The sequence below is a fragment of the Rattus norvegicus genome, chromosome 1, assembly GCF_036323735.1.
Source record: "Rattus norvegicus strain BN/NHsdMcwi chromosome 1, GRCr8, whole genome shotgun sequence".
Taxonomy (NCBI): Eukaryota; Metazoa; Chordata; class Mammalia; order Rodentia; family Muridae; genus Rattus; species Rattus norvegicus.
This window is the reverse complement of record NC_086019.1, coordinates 36,920,293-36,929,463: the sequence shown is the minus strand read 5'-3', so window position 1 is coordinate 36,929,463 and position 9,171 is coordinate 36,920,293.

Sequence of the window (9,171 nt, the reverse complement as noted above, 5' to 3'; positions counted from 1 at the left end):
ACGGAAACAGAAACCACATTACATAGGCCCTCCTGGAAAACAGCTTCACACATAACAAGAGAGAGACAGCTATAAAGGTACAAGAAGCCTATAGAACACCAAATAAGTGGGACCAGAAAAGAAAATCCTCTCAGGATAACAGTTTGACTGCTCCTTTGAAGAGGCAACAATCTGAAGCTCTCTTAGGAGATCTACTGCAGCCTGGGCAACTAATCAGCAGCTGCTTTGCCTCCCTGAAGACCCTCCAATTGGAAGGCACCACAGTAGATCTGCTATAGCTAGTGCAGCAGGTCTACCAGGAGACCTGTAGCAACCCAGTGACAAAAGAGGCAAACTCCAGACAAAGTCACCCAGACCAGTAAACACCGGGGATAACCGGATGGTGAGGGACAAGAGTAAGGTCATAAGCCACAGAAGCCAGTATACATGGTCATCATTAAGAACCCAGTTCTCGGGGTTGGGGATTTAGGTTAGTGGTAGAGCGCTTGCCTAGCAAGCGCAAGGCCCTGGGTTCGGTCCCCAGCTCTGAAAAAAAAAAAAAAAAAGAACCCAGTTCTCACACCACAGCAAGCCCTGAATATATCAACAGACCTGAAAATCTGGAAGCTCACCTACAATCCTATCTCATGAAGATAAGAGTCCTTTAAGGAGGACATAAATAACTCACTGAAAGAAACACAGGAAAATGCAGGTAAGCAGATAGAAGCCATTAAAGAGGAAACAAATTCCTTAAAGACATACAGGAAAATACAATTAAACAGGTGAAGGAATAGCATAAAGTGGTCCAAGACCTAAAAGTGGAAGTAAAAACAATAAAGAAAACACAAATGGAGGCAAACCTGGAAATGGAAAATCTAGGAAAGAGGTCAGGAATTACAGATGTAAGTATCACCAACAGAAATTCAAGAGATAGCAGAGAGAATATCAGGTATAGAAGATACCTTAGAAGAAATTGATACAACTGTCAAAGAAAATTCAAAAAAAAAAAAAAGCAAAAAACTCCTAACCTGAAACATCCAGGAAATTCAGGACACAATGAAAAGACCAAATCTAAGAATAATTGGAATAGAGGAGAACAAAGATTCCCAACTCAAAGGACCCAAAAACATGTTCAACAAAATCATAGATGAAAACTTCCCCAACCTCAAAAAAGAGACAGCTATAAAGGTACAAGAAGCCTATAGAACACCAAATAAGTGGGACCAGAAAAGAAAATCCTCTCATCACGCAATAGTCAAAACACTAAACCCACAGAACAAAGAAAGAATATTAAAAGCTGCAAGGGAAAGACGAAATAACATATAAAGGTAGGCCTATTAGAATTACACCAGTCTTCTCAACAGAGACTATGAAAGCAAGAAGAGGGAGCTGATCCAGCCAGGATAGAGCTGGATTCTCAGAAGTGCAGACAATCCTGAGAGCACAGGTGAGACCACTACTTCTGCTCACATTCCTGGCCCAAAAGAAACCCCACTAGAGCGTTCAGGACATAGAAACTAAGGAGCAGTCTGGGACAGGATCCTTCCAGTTTCCGCCTGTGCCTGGAGCTGACCCTATGCCACAGTTCTCTGTAACCAGGTCCTGCCAGGAGAAAGCTGGTCTCCAGCAGTGCTGACACACAGGCCTACAGGAGGGTCAAGCCACTGACAGAGGCAGAAAAACCAGATAACACAAGAGATAAGCAGATGGCAAGAGGCAAGGACAATAACCTAAGCAACAGAAACCAAGGCCACTTAGCATCATCAGAACTCAGTTCCCCCACCACAGCAAGCCCTGGATACCCCCAACACACTGTAAAAGCAAGATTTTGATTTAAAACCATATCTCATTATGAGGTTAGAGGACTTTAAGAAGGATATAAATAATTCCCTTAAAGAAATTCAGGAGAACACAGGTAAACAGGTAGAAGAACTTAAAGAGGAACCATAAAAAATCACTTAAAGAATTATAGGAAAACGCAAACAAACAGGTGAAGGATTTGAACAAAATCATCCAGGATCTAAAAATGGCAATAGAAACAATAAAGAAAGCACAAAGGGAAACAACCCTGGAGATAGAAAACGTAAGAAAGAGATCAGGAGTCATAGATGAAAGTATTACCAATGGAATACAAGAGATAGAAGGAAGAACCTCAGGGGCAGAAGATACCATAGAAAACATTGGCACAAACATCAAAGAAAATGCAAAACGCAAAAAGCTCCTAACCCAAAACATCCAGGAAATTGAGGCACAACAAAAAGATCAAACCCAAGAAGAGACTAAAGATTCCCAACTTAAAGGGTCAGTAAATTTCTTCAACAAAATTATAGTAAAAATCTTCCCTAACCTAAAGAAACAGATGCCCATAAACATATAAGAAGCCTACAGAAATCCAAATAGATTGGACCAGAAAAGAAACACCTCCTGCCACATAATAGTCAAAACACCAAATACAGAAAACAAGGAAAGAATATTGAGAGCAGTAAGGGAAAAAGGTCAAATAACATATAAAGGCAGACCTATCACAATTATACCAGACTTATTAAAGAGACTATGAAAGCTAGAAGATCCTGGACAAGTAAATATTTTAATTTCCCCAAGCCAGAAATATGGTTAACATCCATTTGCCATAATTGATTAGATATAAGTTCTCAAGGATTAACACCATTATATGGTACAAGAAGAAATTGAGGACATTCAGGACAAGTCTTTACAATTTAACTTGCACATTGTCTAGAAATGCCTGTTTGTTGTCTCAAGCTACAACTATTTTGATGGTGTAAAGAATAAGAATGTTTGGCTAATTGTTCCTGTGTAAAGCTTATAACCTCCTGGGATACAAATCTGCTGTGGCATTGCCCTCACTAAGGGGTCTGGGCCATCCAGTATGAGCTCTTAAATGTCCTGTAAAGTGAAGAAACAGTATATCCTCTTAAATTAGGTTGTATTTATGTAAATAATTGCAAAATCTGAGAATTAGTAGTATCTAAAACAGAAACAATTTCAAGCAATTGAAAACCATAAGTTATATATTAGTTATCACTATACAAATTGAAAGCCTGACTTTCCAACATTTCAAGAAGCAGTGGCTACAGCACATAATTCAATAATTTGTGCTGAAGCAGGGGGAAATTCAAGAGAATAAACTTGTGATCCAATGATATATATTGTCCCCCCTTAGATGAGCCATCTGTAAATACAGTAAGAGCATTCTCTGTGGGTTGCATGTGTAAATTTACAGAAAATACAAAAGCATGCATAAAGGAAAATTGTAACATCTTCTCTTTTGGATAATGATTATCAATTTTGCAAATACAATAGGCCAAGTACCAGTATTCTTGCAATAACCAATTTAATTGCTGTTTGGAATAAGCGATAAATATTTCAGCAGGTTCTTTCCCAAAATACTTTCATGATTCCATCCTATAATTTTGTATTAACATAGTAACAGCTTCATAATAAGGTGTTAAAACTTTCTTTGGAGAAGAAAGATGAATCTACACCAATGGTCTTTTGCCAAAAGACTACTTTGGGTGCAAACAGCCAACAATTAATCATAATCTATATAATGTATCTGGTGTTGACTAATAGCTTCCTCTACTTTCTGCAAAACTATTTGTCCCTCAATAGTTAATTTTCAAGGGGCATTAAAATTTGCATCCCCTTAAGAATATCAAACAGAGGTTTAAGTTCTCCTGTGGTAAGCTTAAGATGAGGTTTTAGTCAAATAACATCTCCTAAAAACTTTTGAAAATCATTTAAAGTAAGTAAAATGTCCTTTTTTTATTTGAATTTTCTGTGCCACAATTTGTTTAGGATATAACTTGATGTCCCAAATATTGAAAAGGATATTGCCTTTGAATCTTGTCTTGAGCAACAACCACTCCCCAAAAATTTAAAGTTCATTGATTGCTGCAGACCACCCAAGGGAGTGTGTCAGCAGAGGGACCAAGGCTTGGATTTCAGGTAGAGAAAGGATTCGGGGCAACAGACAGACACAAACTCGAGGTGTGTGCTGCTGCGAAAAGCTTTACTTCTTGGCATAGATTTAAGCAGTTAGAACAAGAACATCATAATTGGCAATCATCCAGTTCTTATTCATCACCTCACCAAATGTCCCTTGCAAGGAGGAAAGCTGAACGTAGAGTCTAGGAAACAATTCTCAGCCGCAAACAATAGTTTAGAAAACTGCAGTTATACTGCCAGACTTGTGGGCACCAGATATCCATTCAACATTTACCTTTGTTTTAATAAAATTTAAACTCTATATTTATGGCCCCTCAGAATAATATGGAAACGTTTGTGACCATTCTATAATTTCTTTCATTTCTTGCTCAATGTTAATTTCTCTTTTCCTTCTAGTTAACTCTTGATAAGTTTGTTCAACTTGTTGGAACTTATCCACCTTTCTAAAAGAGTCACTATTATTCTGAATCATGCTAAACAAAACTTTCCCAAAAGGGGGAAAAGACTTTTTTGGAACAGTCATGTTCTTAATAGCTGCAATTAATTTCTCTCCTCTCTGCTGGGAAATAATGGATGCAGCAGTTGAATTCATCACAGCTGTTGAACTCATCAGGATCATGATGGTGTGAGACATTTCCGTCTCTGAACTTTCAGTTCCTGAGACATCTAAAGGTACATGACCATCTTCTCACACTGCTATATCCTGAAAATCAGAGGAGGATTATGTGCTGCTCTCAGAGAAGAGTGTATTTTTATGGCACTGTATTCTGTAGGATGATGTCATTGTGCAGGTAAAGGCAGGTACAAGATAGGAGGAGGCCTATCATTGGATGAGAAGGAAGGATGAGTGGGAGAAAAGTTTTAGAGAGGAGGAGGAGACAGGAGGGGAGACCAAGAGAACATGGAGGCAGATGTTAAGATTCCTCTCTGCACATTTGCAGGTTGTTATGACTATTCTTAAGGGACAGATGTGTACAGGACTTTGCATATCTAGGTGGGCAATTATATATTATCAATTGGATCAGAGGTTATTGTTTTGATTGTTCTTTCATGTGGTGATTTAATTGAGTTCAAGAAAGTATGTGGTGGCTAGAGACACTGAACCGCCAAGGAATTTGGATGTGTATGTCTGGTATGGTGGCAACCTGCCTTGGGGATTAGATGGGTAGAGAGATTGTTGCCAGGCTCAGAGAGTAGCCATCCGCAGTGTGATATGGGATGGAGCAAAGTGGGTGAGATGCTTTACTGCCTGAGATGAAAATACCTAAGATGTCATAGGGCACTAAGGTGTCAGATCTAGTGAGGACAAAAGAAGGTTTTTATAATTTTACAGCAACAGTGTTTTGTATTTGATAGATAGCCCAAGGCTGACATGGAGGGTTACCAATATTTGGGAGATTATTGGGAATTCAGCCATCTGTTTGCATCTCTTACAGATAGATTGTCTTTAGGACAGGCCTCCATTCAATGGGAAAAACTTGGACTCTCTATTAGAGAATTAGTGAGAATTCTGAGTTTTAATGAATTATAATTTGCTCTTGACCAGAAAGCATTTATACTTTTCCAGGTAAAATGAAAAATTGCCAGTCTTAAGTACCCTTGAAATGTTGCCTTTAATTGCTTCAGTTAAAACCCCACTAAACAATGTCCTGATGGCAGGCCTTCTGCTGTCCACACACAGACATTGCACAAGGAAGAGAGAGGTCTAGGCACATCAGACACTTCCCATACAGAACAGTTAAAAATGGTAGTCTGTGCTGGAAGCATTCAGGGGTAATCTTCACAGCTAATTCTCCATTGCGGTTATGCTCTAGTCTCTTGTAGAATAATGTTTCCATCTTCATTCTGCTCTTTCATGTACTTCACCATGTTTCTGACCCAGAACAATGCATGTGTATCATATGCTGAAAGCAGCAAATACAGAATTTCAAGGCAACTTCTTGGAATCTATCATAAGCACTGAAAGCATAATTTATGGATTTTGGTTGATAAACAATTATGTTGGTTATCTGGGTCTGCTGGAATCCGTTGATGCAAGTAATTTAATCACTTGTAAAACTCTGCTAAAAGGTTCCATACAGTACTCCATTCCTTCACCCATGTGATGCTTTTTATGCTGTTAACACATATGACAGACAGATGACAGAAGACACGAAGAACATGAAGTAGAAGGATCGAATCCAGATGCATTCTTGGTTAAAAGACTCCAAAAGGCAGTGCTTTTTAAAATTTCTTTAATTTGCACTGGCATATTATTGGCAACTCACAATTAGAAATGAATCCATATAATCTTTGCAATCCCTGTTCTTTTTGATCTATTGTGTGTGATGTGTAATCCCTCAGCTCTCTGGACTGCTGTTTCTACTATGATAATCTAGTGAACATTGTACAGAAGCTCCTGGGTCAGGAGCCATTGTTCTCCTGTGTCTATCAGAATTTTAGCTTAAACAGCTAACTTAACCCATTGTTAAGCTTAACTATCTTCAGAGGTTTCTGGACTGTCTTTTGTTCAAATTTTGGTGTCCATTATTTTCTTCAAATTCTTTAAGTTGAAGACCATATATCTCTCTTTTACGTGCACACTGTGTTGACGCCTGCTCTAGGCTGGCCACGTGAGTGGGGCCCCTGGGTGACAACCTCCATCTGTGCTGCATGGCATGGTGGCAAGCAGCTGTCTATGAACTAGTGCTGCCATGGGCTGTGGGTGGCATGGTAGTCCACATGTCTCTGTCTTCTTCCTCACTGCATTTGATTTGATTTGATTTGGTTTGATTTTTATGAGTCCTAGGTATGAGAGACATCTTTGGCCACTAAGCCAGGCATCAAGCTAGGATAAACAAAGGACCTCCAACTGATAACTGATGTAACAACAGCACCAACAAAAATTGTCTCTGTACTTATTGCCAGGGTGGCCTTCATGCTAATTTTAACTTCTGTCAGTCTTCATCTTTGTCAAGGCTCCCTTCTGCAGGACCAAACTTGGTGGTAGGATATTTGTTTGTTTTTCTACTTAGTATGGAATTTTCAGCCCCATCCTTATACTTTTGTACTTTATTGATTTCTGATCTTGATTACATATACAGTTATTATCTTAACTTTTTGTTTAGTTGTCTGAATTCTTAAGTCATTAACATTAACAGAGGTTCAGTGCATCTTTGGAATATTCTGGCTTTTGTGTGTTTTGTTTTGGGGATGTGTGTATGTGGAGGGGGTGTTTTTCCCTTTGTCTGGCCCATGTTTCCTATTTATACGTTTTATATTGCTTTGTGATTTGGGAGCTTTGGGAATAACAGTGAGTGTTCTAGGCTAAAATATCTAAGATTTCTCAAATGTATTATAGGAACATCTCTACACTGTTGCAGCCTTTTTCAATGGTCTTGACCATACCGTTCAAACTATAATGGTCTTCCCTTCCAATTAGCTCCCTAAGGGAGGCAAATCAGAAGTCAATTCCTTGATCGAGTCTGAAATCAGACAGAAGTTGGATATCTGTCCCACTATTTATATCCTGAAGAATAAACTAGGAAATTGGAGGATATAGAATGCGTTCTCACCCCAATCACTTCTATTAGAAGAGAAGACCTGAAGAACTGATGATCACTGTATACCCCACTATAGGTAGATAGAAAGAAGCTTGTTTACTGTGGTCCAGAATGTTAACTGTGGATAATTATTATGTGCTATCTATTTCAGAAGCCCAGAAGACAGGATTTTGGACATTTTAAGCAGAAAAAAAAATGATAAGATGAGCAAATACGGGGTTGGGGATTTAGCTCAGTGGTAGAGCGCTTGCCTAGAAAGCGCAAAGCCCTGGGTTTGGTCCTCAGCTCCGAAAAAAAAAAAAAGAAAGAAAAAAAAGATGAGCAAATATATTGAAACAGATAAGAAGATTTTGAAAACTATACCTTTAACAATTGTTTCAAAATACCTCATTAATATATAAAATTTCAGAGCTTTTGTCATTTAATCATAGATAGAAAAAGTAACATTACTGCTTTCATAGATTATTTGGGACTTTTATGTGATGTGATGATTAAAAAACTATAATGTAGAAATTTTAAAATAACACAGACTCGTAAGTAGCATCACAAATTAAAATTTTGGGACTTGGCAGACAAAGGCACAGATGCAGTGCTAATGCTGCTTATATTGGGTTAAGTTGGGGCCCCAAAATTATTTTCATGAGAGTTTGCACTTCCACATGAAAGACACTGAGGGACTGTCCCCAGTTAGTTCTGATTGGTAAATAAAGTTGCTGGCAGCCAATGGCTGGGCAAGGCAAAAAGAAGTGGGACTTTTAGGACTCCCAGGCTAGGGACAGCAGAAGGAGAAGTGATCCACTATACTGGGAGAAGGAGGAGAGGAAAGATGCCTGAGAAGCTGCAAGACAGAGAGCATAGCCATCATGTAATAGCTAGGGGATAGCAGCCCAAAAGGCATGCCTGACTGGGTCCACAGCGGCAAAGAGAGAGTATAGGATTTTGTAAGTAATAACTCAGGAATACTGGAGAGAGGTAGATGGAGGGTAGGGAGTGGCCCAGACAGTGTGTGTGTGTGTGTGTGTGTGTGTGTGTGTGTGTGTGTGTGTGTGTGTGTGTCTGTGTTTCATTCAGGAACTCAGAGCATTGGGGTGGTAGCAAGGAATGCCACTGCCACTGGGATGTATTTAGGTAATGCAATGGGTACTACTATACACAGATATCACAAAGCTTGCTTTTGGAATATACCAAATACATGAATACCTGTATGAGAAAAAAATAAGAGCAAGGGAAGAAGAAATCACAGTGTAAGAGTGACATCTACTGTATTTTAAACATTCAAAGTTATGTCTATACTTGCTGGGATTTTTAAAATGCTTGTAATTCCTTCCTTGTTGTCTCCATTGGCTGCTTAAACTGAGGTCCATCATGTGCTGTCATTACCGAACTCTGTACATGCTCGAAAATCAGACCTCAGCCAGAGCCTCTATATCAGAATCTGCATTTTCAGTGTTTTTTTTTTTATTTGTGATTGTGTTTATTCTGTTGAGAAGTACCTCTTCCCATATGATGACTTTCTCCTGTGAGATATGTGTATGTTTAGAGTATATAATACAAATATAGGACACCAAATGTATATGTTTCTGTATATGGTCTGATTTTTTTTTGGTTTTTTTTTTTTTCATCTTTATTAACTTGATTATTTCTTATTTACATTTTGATTGTTATTCCCCTTCCCGGTTTCTGG